The sequence below is a fragment of the Quercus lobata genome, chromosome 2, assembly GCF_001633185.2.
Source record: "Quercus lobata isolate SW786 chromosome 2, ValleyOak3.0 Primary Assembly, whole genome shotgun sequence".
Classification (NCBI taxonomy): domain Eukaryota; kingdom Viridiplantae; phylum Streptophyta; class Magnoliopsida; order Fagales; family Fagaceae; genus Quercus; species Quercus lobata.
In genome coordinates, this window is record NC_044905.1 from 32,000,982 (window position 1) to 32,017,958 (window position 16,977).

The window sequence follows — 16,977 nt, forward strand, 5'->3', positions numbered from 1 at the left end:
ATAACCTATTAATCTTCAAATATCTTCTAAATTATTGGGAAATTCATTCAAGATCATGGCTTTATTTGCTGGGCTTGAAAATCAACTTGGTTGGGTTGAAGAGACTAATTGGATTGGGTTGTAAGCTTATTTGGATACTCATGCCATCATGTTTGTGGCTACCACTTTACTACGGTGTCAAGCTTGATTGGATTAAGTTTAAACTTCTATAAAAATAAGGAAAATTACACGGTGGAATTTGAATCATGCAAGATGGAGATTTCAAATTTGTAATTTGATTTGGTTTAGGTTTTATTGAAGTGGAAATAAGAATGTATATTCTCTGCTAAATAAGCAATTTAGTATTGTTTTGGTCCACTAAAGAAGCTACTCCGAATCTACTAAGGAGTAAGTATTGAATTCTTATATATATATATATATATATATATATACACATACACACTGATGGGGTCCAATCCAAATTTAGTTCGTCCATGATGGTCGTTCATGACTAGATCACATCTATAGGGTTTTACAAGAAAAGAAACCCAAATAGAAACACTCCAAACATGGATAAGGTCCCTCCATAAGATATTGTAACTGTCCAAATTAGGATAGTCATCCATGGCCCACAAGGGTATGGACGACCAAGTATGATCGTCCATGGCTCACAAAGGTATGGACGACCATACAACACTTAGTAAATTTCAAACGAATTCTCTACAAACTCTACACAATCAAACCACGATCGATCATTCTGGGGAGGATTCCCCCGAAACCTGCTCCATTTTTCTCCATTAACTCCACTCATCTCCCATGATGACGGTGGATCCGAACAAGTAGTAGACCCACTTCTAACTCTCTATAAAATGATTAGGTCTCATTCAACGAAGGTAAGTTCTACTATTCACAGTTTCCCATCCTGATATTTTAGAGAGAAAACTGACTCAACCATCGGAGAGTCCTTGGCTAGGTTACACCTGTCACCCTTGACAGTTATTTCTTTCATTTCAGGTCATTAAGCCATCACCATAGCCCAGAGCATTTCAGTCTATTGATTTTCAAACATCATCATATACCATATTGCAAAGGGTCTATATATATAGAATGAGTTTCTTTGAAAAATAGCTTGGTAGTTCTTGTGGGGTTAAAAAAAAAAACTTACACCTGTGAGTTTAGAGTGGATCATTTTATTAGTGTAAGAACACTATTAGGTGTATTAGGGCATTGGGATTGTGAGTATCTCATTTGTGAGTTTGTTTTAGTTGTAATGGGATGAGTTATACATATGAGATTTGTGAGTGATGTGTTATCAAAGTGTGTTGGGCTTTTTTTTTTTTTTTTTTTTTTTTTTTCTTCGAGATTTGGTTGAGTTTGGTGTTTATAATCCATAGTATTGATAGTGGATTTTGGTTGGTGTTGCCCATGGATGTAAGCATGAAGTTGGCAAAAATATGTTAAATGTTGTTGTTTTATTTGGATGTTTTAATTTTTCGCTTGAATATGGTTCCGCTAGCCACAAATTCCTGAAAAACTAGTATTAGAGCTAAGTGTGGAGCAATAGCAAAAATAAGGAAGACTAGCTACATGATGGAATTTGGGTTAGGGTGGGGATATGTTAGAAATTTTCTCAAATTTTTGTTTGGATTTCATCTACTTATTAGGTTTGCTTGGTATGGAAGGAAATGAAATTTTTTTTTTTTTTTTTTTTGGGTGGGGAAGAAAGTGATTTTTCTTGGTATAGAAGGAAAGAATTATATTTATTAAAGAAGTTATTGGGTATTCCTTATCAATTAAATAATAATATTTTGGAGTGCTATATAAAGACCTTATTGTATTTAAGGGTTTGGTAGTTTTAGTCCAAATTAGTCGTCTTATGTGAGGTTTGGTGTGGTAGTGTTTTTGAGGTTGAGAGATACTAACGCATGTGATGATTTGTTGAGTTTGTGTGCATATGAAACAATTTTGGGTATGTTGAGGAGTGAGTTTGTGTTTGCGAGAGATTTTGTTTATGAGAGTTTGTGAGTTTGTTTTACCAAGTTTGATTTTGAGTGGTTATAATTTATTAATCAGAGTTAAACGAATCACGTTTAAATATTGTTTTCGTGTTTGAATGTTTTTATTAAATCATATAAATTTGTTTCCATTTATTCCAAATCACAACAATGTTAGAATGGCAGTATATGGATGAACTTGCCATGACAAGTGCAAAACCTTGAAGACCAATTACATTCGGTTTTTCTTATATGCGTAAATGTTTAAAGAAAATTATTTAAAATTAATAAAAAATTAAATAGTGATTTGATTACTGGCGCTAAACACCACCCCAAGCCTCCACACTCAAATATATATATATATATATATATATATATATAAATCTCCATCATTGCAAAAGAGGAGCTCCATCATTGCAAAAGAGGAGCTTTATAGTTGTCCGCTATTTAGCTAATACTTAATACACAAACTTGCCTTATACCTGGGTAATGAAGAAAGTGAAACAGCGAAAGACACTATTAGTCTTGTGGGACATGATGTTCAGAGCAAAAACTCCCTAAATTAAGCAAGGATTTGAGATACATATGTTGTGCTTGGTCGTGACATTTAAAAAAATGTCATTCACATGCAGTGAACAGTAGAGTTAGTTCAAATCCTCAAGTTTATGTATATTACTTTGCACATATTACTAAACTACCTATAATTGTGGCAAACTTTTTATACTTTCTACATGTTTTTTCGCAGAAAGTTGCATGGTCTTTGTTACAGTATTTATAATTTGATTGCCAAATTGACTTGTCTTCCAAATCTGTAAAGCAAAGATACACAAATATATTTCGTTTTGACTTGACACATTTTGTTTCAGACAATGCTGAACTGTATCTACTGGCTTTGGTGCATATAATATGACTCTTAAATTGTCTTTGCACACCTGCACAAAAAAGATACATCTATATCTCGTTTTGACTTGATAAGCTTTGCTTTAGACAACGCTGATGAACTGTAATGATTTGCTTTGGCGCATATAATATGGCTTTAAGAACTTAACACGTGTCATATACATATATATTAGTCACTTAAAGGATTGCCTTTTCTTGTAGTGAGATCATAATTTATCACAAATGTTTGGACAAGTTTGCAAATATAATATGGTAGGAAGTAAAAAGGCTAGTAGCTAGGACTAGTCTAAATAGGTTTGTACCTATCCAATGTATTGTTCATAGAACAAAAGGAAACCCTAGGATGATAACACACTGCATTTTTTTTTTTTTTTTGGGGGGGGGGGGGGGAAACAGTGGATACGGGATGCAAATACGTATTGCATGACAATTCCTTATTATTATAAAACTAATATGCTTGTAAAGCAATTTCAATCCTATAATATAGCTATTAATAATCTCTACAATTGCCACTAACCACGGAAGAGAGTGAACTGGGCTACTCTACTTTGATAGACTCGAATCAAGTAGGACCAATGAAAGATATTATAAATTTCCCTTTCAAATTTGAAGTGATAACAATGGTTTGAAAGGAATTTGCCTTGTCATTTCACTAAGAATGAGTTCTATTATTATTATCTCACTGAATAAATGTGGTCTATTAGTAATGGTTTCCTCAATAGCAAGCATATCTACATTAATTATGATCATTATTAATTAGCAATGATTTTTTGTTGACAGCAATTAGCGAGGAATTATATATGTAAGACTGTTCAAAAAAAAAAAATTATATATGTAAGAAAAAAAAGGAATTAATGCTAACTTATTTAAAGTATAGCTTCCTGCTTGCTTATTATAAATTCATAAAAAAATCTAGAGAGTAGATGCAAAGGAAGTGATGGGGCTCTTCATAATGCAAGAGATTGGTAGGTCTACTGTTCTACATGACAATGTGAAAGCAAACAAGAATATGAATAACTCCCTTTTATCTTGTTTATTTGTTTTTTCCCCCAATATTTAAAAACACATATTAATTAGTCTGATCTCAGCCTTTCTTTTTCTACTTTTTAGCTTATATAAAGCCATTCCTTCACTAAATGGATCTATGAGTCGCTTGCTTTCTTGAGCTGGTGATAGCTGAAGCTCTCTCTACCCTCCATTCTCCAACAACTTTTAGAAATCTTCCTTTTTTTTTTTTTTTTTTTTTGAGAAGTCACTATCCTCACCTGTCTGTGTTGTTGTTGGTGTTTTAGGGTTAGGTTGCCAAGGGGAGACAAGGGCAATCTTAACACTTAATTAAGAGAAACCCACATGGATCTGTGCTCTAGTCTTGCATATAAAGCAAAGATTCATTTCATTTTCCATTTGTTTTAGTATTTGTTCTCTTTCTTCTTAATTATTAATGGTTAAGAGAGCTCTCTTCAGTCCACTCATGGGTGGCAGTGGGATTTCAATTAGCTGCCGACTCATTCATCCAAATACTGTGTTGAAAGGAGAGAAGAATACCCAGTAAATGAGTGAATGATGCGGGAGACAGATTGAATCTTAAGCTTCCTGTACTTGGACTGAAGGGAGCTCCCTTTCCTGTAACCTTTATTTAATTAAAACATCTTCTTTTTGTGCAAATCTCTTTCCTTGTTTTGTTTAGTCAATATTTAAATTGAAGTGGGTTTCCTTATATACTATTAAAGATTAATTTCAACAATTACTTTTCTTCTTTCGGAACCCCGAGCACACTTCTTTTGATGAGGTAATGCCACTATTTGAACTTATCCATATTAAGTTTGACAAGTCTGGCTGTAAGATTATCATAAAGTTTTTGTCATGTTTATCTTGTTTGGTATGTTAGAAAGGGAGCTCGACTTAGGAAAATCAACAAAGGTAAGCATATTTAGAGACCCTTCTTATTTCAAAAAAAAAAAAAAAAAGAAGAAGACCCTTCTTGCTTTTGTGCATAAATTTATGGATTTCCACATCATTTCCTCTTTTGTTAGTTACACTAAAGATTTTATTGACTAGGGTTAAAGTATGTAAGATGGTTATTATTTTCTTCTTAATATGCTGTTCATATATATATTCTTCTTGAAAACTAAGCTTTATTAGGGTTTTGTCAAGCGGCTATATTTCTTGCTTTGCTAGTGGAGCTCTAAAGAGGCAACGCATGAGAGAGAGAAGCTAGCTCACAAGCTCTCACGCTCTACGACAATTGCTTCTTGGGTCTTGCTCTTTTACTGCAACAAGTTCCTAGACATGTCTCCCGGAGGGTGCAATTTCCGAAATATACTCGCATGTGGTTCCAAGTCCAACAATGGTAGTGCAAAGTAAAGTTTTAAACAAGAATTTTCATCTCATATGGCTGCTGTTCATTAATTCTTTTCGTTTTATCGTTGACATATGAGAAAAATAAATATTAGACGTCAACCATAAATGTAAGGTTAATTGGTTAGGTATGGCATGGACTGTCTAGTTTTTCTCTTTGTATGAAAGACTAAGGATCATTCTTTTCTCCTGTGTGTGGAATTTGTGGTATTTCTTTCTTATGAAGTTTAGAACGAGGAAAACGTTGCATTTATCTTGATGCCCTCCAGGAAGAGCAAAATTTGTTTCTATGTGTGTTAGACTGTGATCAAGTGCCCACGTTGACATCAAAGATGCAATTGCAAGTACCTGAGAAAGGGTGGGCTGGTACAAAACTAATTTGGCCACAATCTCTTGCTCTCTCTCTCTCTCTCTCTCCCCTTGGTACACTAGTAGTGTGAGTTTAGCTACTGAGAGATGAGATGTACTTTCTTTTGTGTAGTTGGCAACAAAACAAATCTTATCCTTCTCATTGTAAATTATTTTTTTGATTGATTGATCATTGTAATTTAATAAAAACAAAGGCAAATCTTGTATGCTTTTAAGATCTGAATTCAACTCATTGCTCTTTAGTGATCCACTAATTATGGACGGATAAAGTGGTAAGAATTAATAATTGAGTTTAATTAGGATCGGCCACAACTGACCTATATTGATAAAACCCTGTGTATACTTTTGCAGGAAAGCACCAAAAAAATAAAAAAAAATCGCATATTAGTTGTCCATTAATGTTAATCTTTTGCTCTCCATCTTCATTTACATATTATAAAGTAATCACATCAGCGCTTTTAAAAGATTTTATATATTTTACACAAAAAAATTATTTTTATTATTTTATATTATTATTTTTATAAAACACTTGTATCAATTTATTTATTTTATAAATTATATTTTATATAAATAATATTTTTATGAGTTGAAGAGATGGAGTAAGTGGAAGGGAGAATGTGAGAAGGGAGAAATAATATTAAAATAATATAAAGAGTTATAATAATAGTGTATATGTACGATTATTTATGTATTTATGTATAATTTTACACCGGATATTTTTTTTTGTTCTAAATGTGTAAAATAAGTTACCTGATGGAGTTGCTCAAATTGACGGCCCTAGAAAAAGGTAATATAGAATTAGTGGCCTATTGGAATAGGGACATCTTCTAAGATATTTGACAATTAAGACGAAGCTCCTATCACCAATAGCTGACTTTGAATGAAATCCTAAAATATAGTTTAATTTTGTGAAGTGGATTTATCAATCACATAGCATTAATTACCATATTAATTAACTGAAAATGGTGTGGTTTCTTTCAATGGTGCTCGATCACCTTCCCCCCCATGACTATGGTCAGTGAATGACAAAGTGCCTGACCTGTTGTCATTCCTTTTTTTTCAAACGAATCTCTGTGAAGGGAGAAATATAGAAATTCCAACCACAGATGTTACTACCCCAAGTTGTACCTCTTCAGGCTTCAGCTATAAAAAAGTTGTACCTCTTCACAGTTCTTTGGTTTTTACCTCTCTTAAGCTCTCAAACACTATACTAATTTTGGATACAAGCTTTTTCATCTAGTCTCTTTCCCACTTTTTCAAAATCCAACGGCTCTTTTCTCGTGGCATGATTGATCATTGCACCATCTTTAACAAACATAAGTGCCATCGTTTTTTGTCATTATTGTATTATAACTGTCTTAATGAAATGGGAATTTTCCAAGTGTCAGAACACGGGTGGTCCCAAGGGTGATTCAATATAAATTGGTTCTCAAAGTTGGGATTTGACAATCTTAAGGAATTTTCCAATAGGTTATTAAAATCGCCATGTTTTGTAAAGTTTGATATCCTTTATTCTCTGGGGCCTGGATGTTCCAACCCATTTGGAAAATGTATAGTGTGATTACACTGGATTATCTCCTTAAATCAAAATGTCTTGTCCAGCATCATCTTTAGATATGAAACAAGATCTTCTTATAGGCTTGTAAATTGCAATCTGACTGTGCTTCTATTTGCACTGGAAGGATCTGCCGCGGTTGATAAACTTATACAAAAGTAATTAAGCACCTGAGAAAGGATATATAATATACTTATATATTAGTTTGTCATTCCCATGAATGACAGATAATTGTTAGCTGTTAGCCATGTTAGGAAATTTAGATCCCATTTGATTAATTTTAAGCTTAATTTATCAACTTAATTAATTATGCCAATTATGCACATGTCTTATTCAGTTTATGATGGGTACAACCGTACCAACATAAAGTGCAACAAAAAAATAAATCTAGACACAACAATATGGTCATGAAGGGAAACCTTGATCGGGAAAAACTTTAAGAAGATTTATCGATCACCACAAAATAAAAGAATTAACTAAAGTAGAATGGAAGTATATCAATACAAGAATATCACCATTTTAGTACTGTTGCTTACAATAAAATTACTCATGTGATTATATACAATTTCAGCCCAATTGGACTCTTCTATCTTGTGAATCTCTTCAATGCATGAATACCCAATTCATGTTTAACAATACAATAATAACCTGATTGGAGTATGTTTTTTGTGCTACAATTTTTCTTAGAACTCTTGATCTTCAATATGGTGCTGGAGATGATGCTAGGAATAAACCATTGGCACACAACAGTCACAACAAGATCTTTGTTTCTTGTGTCTTTAGTGTAGACCTTCAAACATACTCTTATATACTAAAACTAACAACTCAAATAAAAATTGAACAGTGTTTAGGAAATGGTTTGCCAACAATCTGTAATATTTGACCCTAACAAGCCAAAAAAGAAAAAGAAAAAAAGACAGATAATTGCTAACTATTCATTCAAAATCAATAAAAGCATTAATCTACTAAGTATATACCAACTGTTTTTTTTTTTTTTTTTGAGAAGAATATACCAATTGTTTCTTTGGTGTGCATAACAAACATAACCGATAGTCCACTTACCAGTATAGTAGATTCCCTATCACTCAATAAATATCAATATATATATATATATATATATATATAAGTAAAGACCTTGTGTGAAAGAGCATGAGATTTTTTCATGTGACGTATTCTTTTAAAAGAGAATTGAAATACTCTTAAGCAACATTAGAGATAAGAACAAATTTAAAAATATGGACTCTTTATTTCTTTTGGTTCAATATTTTAAGAATACTATTTTTTTTTTTTTTTTAATTTGGTTCAATGTTTTTCAAGACTTTTCATCTCTCTCTCACACACAAAACTCTTTGCATTTTCATTCTCCATTTTCACCCTATTCCTTTATATACACATGCCCACAGCCTTTCACGCTATCTCATCTCAAATACACACATACCAAAAATAATGTCGTTTACCTTCAACATTTCAACGACACCTATATAACTCCAACATTGTCGTACTGTTTGATTCTAACCTGTATGAGTAGGATTTGATCACGGAAGGGGGCTAGCATTTTTTATTCAGTGACGGTAGCTTACAATTTTGATGTTGAAGTCGGACGTTGTGAATTTAGTGAAGGTTGTGATTAGCTTTGAGTCTAAGGGTGTTTGAGATTTTGGTGTGGGAAAGTCATAAATGTATTTTGTTTTAGTGTGAAAGAGAAAGAAAAAAGAAAAAACTTTCTAATTGATTATTTAGGAAGTTAGCTATTTTTTTTTAAAAAAAAAAAAAAAATATTGTTTTAGAACTCATGATTTGAAAGTTTCTTTGTAGGTTTTTTACTGTTATTTTGTGCGATATGAGCCATAGTGATAAAAATAAAAGTTAATGATGATTTCAAATTGTTTTTTGTATTTTGTTTTATAAAGGACATGGAAGCCCTACTAAAGACAATAAAATTTTGACAAATGGATGTGTTTTTAGCAAATATCTCTTTGTTTAATGACATCCTCTTTATGTTGGTACTTACAAATTATTTCCTTAATTTCATTGAAATAATGATTTGGGCATTTGAGATTAGGGTCTCCATATTTGGTTGTGAGAATGGTGTAGTTGAGGAAATGTATGGGAGGTTACTTAAATTTATATAATTTTAGGATATAAAAGTATTTTATGCTTTAAATACTTATTTATAGATTTCAAAATCATCTAATCAGTTTTTATTTTTATTTTTTTATTATTATTATATAAAAAAAACTCTACTTTAAACGGTAATAAATATTGTGGGGACAATTTTTGCCTAGACCAAGTGTTGCACTTGTAGTCATTTTTGGCTTGGAGAGTCCCACATTGGAAGGAAAGCCTTCCTCTTCATGCCATATAAGGGACGACCAATGGTGATAGAGTACCACTAATTTGGTAGGCAAAAATTGTCCCCACAAATATTATAATATGTTATAGTCTTATAGTGTTATAAGTTTTTTTTTTAAATAAAATATAAATTAAAAAAATAAAGTTTCAAAGTATAAAACAATATTGTGGGCAACCATAAATATTATACAATAAAATAAATATTATATGTAGGTCACAATATATATAAAAATGATTTCAAATAAAATTGCAAAGTATCCGCGCATCGTGTAGGATATTATCTAGTTTTTTTATTTTTTTATTTTTTTTATTAGAGTAAAATACTATTTTAGTCCCTAAACTTTATCAAATGTTTGGTCTTCATCCCTAAACTTTAAGAAGTTCATATTTCGACCTTAAACTATTAAAAAGTTCATCTTTCATCCCTAAAATATTGAAAATGTTTTATTTATGTCCTTAAATTTTAGCAAAAGTTTGTTTTTCATCCCTAAACTATTGAAAAAAGTTATTTTTTCATCCCTATTTTGTCTTTAAATTATTGAAAAAGAATTCTTTACAAAGTTTAGGGATGAAAAAAAAAAAACTTTTTAAAGTTTACGGATAAAAAACAAAATTTTGGCAAAGTTTAGAGACCAACTTCTCAAGTTTCTTGTATACCTAGCATGATCAATTGAGAAATGAACACTCTCAATTTTAATACAAATTCACACCTCAGTCACAAATACAATGATGAGTGATGATGAGTGATTTTTCTTTCAAATGCGAAAGAAACCAAAACTTAAGTTATTGATTTAAATCAATATATTTCATTTAAAAATGGATCAAAATTTGAAATGTAAACGGTTCATTTTATTAAGAATATTTAAGAATGCAATATAATGCCAAAATTTTAAAATAAGATTTTAGATGACGTGAAATATACGGTAAAATTTTTAAAATCTAATATTCATGCATTTAAAAACTAAAATTTTTAGATGACGTGATATACACCGGCATGTATAATTTTTAGAAACTAATATTTACGGTAAAATAGTCATGCATTTCAAAACAAGTGGAAAAGATCCTACTACCATAAGATTCTATGCATCATTCTTGAATTTAAGCATTGATATAAATATTTTATTTATTTATGTTAGATTTTAGATGTTGGATTAAGGATAAAGTTTGGCTACAAATTTGATTGTAGTCTAAGGTTACAACTCCCATTAAAAAAATTAACATGACTACATATTTTGAAAATTCAACTGTTAGGTTGTGTGTTCTTTATATCCATAATACACATGTCAAATTTCGTGAGAATCGGATGTTATTTACTATTTTGTTTATAAACTTACTTTTTTATACATAATTTTATACTATAAGAATTTAAAATTTAAACATTGGATTGATGACTGAACTATTGATTCTTGATCTAAAAATTTTGGTAAGTAGGGAGAATATAAGAATAAAATGTAATCCAATTGTGGATTTGTCAAAATTGACATTCAATAAAAAAAATATTGAGTGATGTTATAGTCTTAAGTTAAAACTAAGTTATTGCCAAACTTTGTCCTTACATTAATTTTATGTGACAAATATAATGTCAAAGACGGTTGCAATTATTGTATTAAAGTTTGGTTAAGATTGTGTCAAGGTGCTTAGGAGTGAGAGAGGGCAGCCACAGTACTTCATAGATCTGAAAAATTCCTTTGAGTCTAAATAGCAAATCCATCTCATGTGTTATTTCTAAACCCAAAAAAGAAAAGAAAAAAGGGACCCATTTACCTTGGGCTTTAAACCATTTTTGAAGCCACAAAGTTGGGTCATACACATCTGTCATGCCCTGAACCCAACTATAAAGATAGGCACGTGACAACCGCCGCACGCTTATAAAGTAAGCACCCTACAAGTGTGCAAGGCCTTCTTAGTAATTAAAATTTATCCTCAAAAATTAAATCAAATAAATCCCAAATACCTCAACAATTTCTTTATGAATAGGTCTCCAATAATTTAATAGGAACAAAATCCAAACCTTATGTACATAATGCCAATTGGCCAATAAATATAAAACTATTAGAAAACCATCCAATCCCAAAATCACTAAACTTCTTTTCCTGCTCACAACACAACATCAAAACTCCCAAAACTTGTTATTCTTCACAATTTGAAACTGGAGGGGAAAAAGGGGTTGAGTTGACAACTCAATAAATAACCCCAAGTCCTAATAAGTTCTATCAAGCAATAGATCTGTAAAGTATAAGGTGTAATATGTGTTTTCAAAAGTTATAATATACTATGTGTTTTTAAAATAACTGAAGAAGTTTCATAGTCTTAAAATAATAAGTTGCACATAAATCACATACTTTAATGTTACAAATATATCATAAATGGTTTAGAAAATAGTCAATTTTCCATATATCAAAAGTTATAACTTACAATAGGTTCCAAAAACACGTGAGCAGTTTTAGTGACTCAAAATAGTTCAAATACTCCAACATTTCCAAAATCACATATGTAGTTTTAAGGACTCAAAATAGTTCAAATATTCAAACCTAATTCATATTCTTAATAATCTTATGACTATAGTCACGCTATATCCCTGTGACTGAGCACTAGAGTACCAATGAATAACCCCCATTGACTGGGTATAAGAGTACCAATGAATAACTCCCATTGGTTTAGATATCAGAGTACTAATGAATAACCCCTATTAGCTGGGTATCAGAGTACCAATGAATAATCCCCATTGGCTGGGTATCAGAATCAATTTATAGTCAGATTGTCCATAATCATATATATTAAATCATAGTTTCTAACAACAATATATCTTATTCAAGCATGTATATAAAAATCATATACTCAATATTAAAATATATTTGTAATAATCCTTTACTTGAAATCAATAACACAATAGAAATAAAAATTCTAACAATTATAAAAAATTTTCAGTAGTTAAAAATACATTAATATAAGCAAAATAAAAATCAATTAGGATAAGGTTATTTACCTCCAAAAACCATACCAAAAAGAATTTCTTCCTAACACTTCTTCTAAAATCCTTAAATATCATCTAAAACAATTTTGCAAGTATCATTTACTCAATAATCAAATAATTTAAAATGACTTATAACAGCATCCGACCAGAAGAGAAACTGCTAAAATATCCATCTTATATATATAGTTAGGGTTTCAACTTAATTTTCTAAAACTCCCTTAATAATATTAATTATAAAAATTGACCCCACAAAGAGATTTACTTAAATACTTTTTTTTTTCCCGGGTATTACAATCTCCCCCATTTACAAGAATTCAGTCCTCTGAATTCATCATAAGAGGAACCAATTTATCACGCTTTCGCTGCGCTACTCTAAAGCCACAATTGTATTGGTCTATACAAATTTATCTCCCATCGCCACAGTAAGAGCAATTATACTATGAAGAATTCCATTTTTTTTAATGCCTATCACTTGACCCAAATTGCACTATAATCTACTTCCATAGTGAATATAAATAAATTTCAAAACCTACATGTTCAAGTAAACCCAGTAAAATGATAGTTCTTCAATAAGTAATCTCCAATAATTATAAAAGGTGAAGGAGCCTCCAACGTTGTGATAAAAGAAAACCACAATCAAAGTCTATCGTAAATCATTATGCTTTGATATCCCATTGAGTTTTATATTACTTCCACTTAAATATAAGTTCAAAACTATTTCACAACATATGCATAGACTTTTCCTTCCTCAAAATTTGTAAAAAAAAAAAAAAAAAAAAAAAAAAAAAAAAAAAAAAAAAAAAAAAATTCCAAAGTAAACGAAACCATCATGCTTTCGCTCCATAAATACAATACCACTATTAAGTCTCTTACTCAATTTCCCATAGTTTAAGAACAACCAAATTACAAATAATAATAATAATAATAATAATAATAATAAGATTCTTCTTCTTTTTATTTTTTTTATTTTTATTTTTATCTTTTTAAAGATACACATATCTCTGGTCTAAATACTTCTCTAAGTTCCTTTCAATATGAATAAAAGTTCCAAGGTCCATTTGTTTAGATTAACCCCAATAACTGATTTTCCATCAATTATTAATTTCAACAAAATTTCAAGGCCTAAATAGTCTCCAAAAATTACAATAAGGGAAATCCACAATTGTGAGATTCACCATAGACCATTGAATGCTAGCATCCATTTAATTCTATACCTCAAAATTAAGTAGCGCATCCAAAGTTCCATTCTTTCATAAGTTCAAAACTCATTTACAATATGTGTACATCTTTTCTTTCTCGAGTTTTGTAAAATAGAAATTCCAAAGTCTCCATAAATAATCTATTGAGCATCGATATAAGGGTCTATCATAGAACATCTATCTTAATCATAAATTATCTTCACAAATAAGCAACATTTATCCACCTTTAACCTCTAGATGATTCTTGGGCTAGAACTCATTGAAGAGATGGGTTCCTTATAATTACATTGCCTATTATGAAAACAAGTCTCTAAGTATACATCGGCTAGAAGGGAATAGTCCATGAAGTACCTTAAACCCCCTTTTTGTTTTGTTTTGTTTTTATTTTTGTTTTTGTTTTTATTTATTTTTTTTAACTTGCAAATAATATTGTCCTAGCAGCCTAGAACTTAGAGTACAATGCAACTTTATATATATTATTAACCACTTGTCGATATAAAACAAAGGTACCACAATAAACTATAATTCAACTTGTAATAGTCTTTCAAAATAAACTCTCTTGCCATCCCAACTCCTTCAATATCCAATAAAAAATATGGATCACTAGTCCAATTCAATGCTACCATGTACTTGTGTTCTATCCACCTCATTTTCTATTGAGCCAATCCATTAACTCTTATCAGTTAAATTCAAAGAATTACATTTCTGGCATCAAAACTTTTTCCTCAGGATATTAAACAATCCTCCAAGTCCATAGAAAGAAATTGAGGCCCTCAAACTTCTAAGTAACAGAACATGTCTCAAAAACATTTAGGGACTACCTCACACATAAATTAGGCTGTGATAATCCATGTAGGTCAACCCTAACAAGAACAATGATCTCAAAAAGTTGGTCCTTAACATTAGAATCCAAGGAAGCCATCGATATATTACTGAATTCTTTAAATACCCTTAGAATTTATATAATAACATATAATATAATGTGAATTACAATAACCACAAATTGATTTTCCCTTCACACTACGAACTTTCCATTAATTTCCTAACTCCATATAAACTAAAATCAAGGAATTGTAGCTCTAACATCAAACCTTAACCCCTAAATAAAGTTCTGCAATTTCCAATTCCCTAAAAACACTCCAAATTCTGAATAGGACATATAGTAAACTATCATTCAATAATTAGACCTATGACAATCCCCTACAGATCAAACTAACCTTAGGTAGGTCGATTATATTAGGCAAAACTATCAAATGAGTTTTCAAAAGATCAGTCATAAAACAGCAGGAAAATTTCCTTTATTTGTTCTTTTCTCACGCTCTTTTCCTTTTTAATAAGAAGAAGAAGTTTTAATAACCAATCTGATCAATTACAAAATTTCATGAATAAAACACATCCACTTAATACTAGTATAAGAACATAGAAGTATATCAATTAAAACCCTCCTTTTCGTTTTATAAGTCACGTACGCATAAACCCAAGAGACAAAAATATAAAATCCCAACGAATCTGACCTAACAAATTCATCATATGATGGAACCTCACCTACACTTCTCATCAAATCATCAAAAGAACACTATCTATGGCTTAATAACCTTCATAAACAATGATTATAACCGTAATCCCTAGTGCGGAAACCTTATTCCAAATCAAATCTTGGTATAGAGTCTACAAGATCATAACCTAAGCTTTGATACTATTAAAATTGTTACACCCCGAACCCAACTATAAAGATAGGCACGTGAAAACCGCCACACACTTATAAAGTAAACATTTTACAAGTGTACAAAGCCTTCTTAGCAACTAAAATTTATCCTCAAAAATTAAATCAAATAAATCCAAAATACCTCAACAATTTCTTTATGAATAAGTCTCCAATAATTTAATAGGAACAAAATCCAAACCTTATGTACATAACGCCAATTGACCAATAAATATAAAACTATTAGAAGACCATCCAATCCCAAAATCACTAAGCTTCTTTTTCTGCTCACAACACAACATCAAAACTTGCTATTCTTCATAATCTGAAACTGGAGGGGAAAAAGGGGGTGAGTTGACAACTCAATAAATAACCCCAAGTCCTAATAAGTTCTATCAAGTAATAGATTTGTAAAGTATAAGGTGTAATATGTGTTTTCAAAAGTTATAATATACTATGTGTTTTCAAAATAACTGAAGAAGTTTCATAATCTTAAAATAATAAGTTGCACATAGATCACATACTTTAATCTTACAAATATATCATAGATGATTTAGAAAATAGTCAGTTTTCCATATATCAAAAGTTATAACTTACAATAGGTTCCAAAAACACATAAGCAGTTTTAGTGACTCAAAATAGTTCAAATACTCAAACATTTCCAAAACCACATATGTAGTTTTAAGGACTCAAAATAGTTCAAATATTCAAATGTAATTCATATTCTTAACAATCTTATGACTATGGTAATGCTATATCTCCATGATTGGGCATTAGAGTACCAATGAATAACCCTCATTGGCGGGATATCAAAGTACCAATGAATAACCCCCATTGGTTTGGGTATCAGAGTACCAATGAATAACCCCCATTAACTGGGTATCAGAGTATCAATGCATAACTCCCATTGGCTGGGTATCAAAATCAATTCATAGTTAGATTGTCCATAATCATATATATGAAATCAGAGTTTCTAACAACAATATATCTTATTCAAACATATATATAAAAATCATATACTCAATAATAAAATATATTTGTAATAATCCTTTACTTGAAATTAGTAATACAATAGAAATAAAAATTCTAACAATTATAAACAATTTTCAGTAGTTAAAAATACATTAATATAAGCAAAATAAAACCCAATTAGGATAAGGTTACTTACCTCCAAAAGCCATACCAAAAAGAACTTCTTCCTAACACTTCTTCTAAAATCCTTAAATATCACCTAAAACAATTTTGCAAGTACCATTTACTCAATAATCAAATAATTTTAAAATGACTTATAACAGTATCCGGCCAGAAGAGAAACTGCTAAAAATATCCATCTTATATATATATAGTTAGGGTTTCAACCTAATTTTATAAAAACTCCCTTAATAATATTAATTATAAAAATTGACCCCACAAAGAGATTGACTTAAATACCCCTCTTTTTAAATCTCTTTTTTTTTTTTTGGGTATTACAACATCAATTTTAGCACTGTGAGAAGAGGTGTTTTTATTTTTTTAATTGATGAAATTAGTACCTCTTCTTTGCCATATGGTTCCATGTGAGATGAGGTGTTAGCATTAGGTTCAAGGGTATAAAT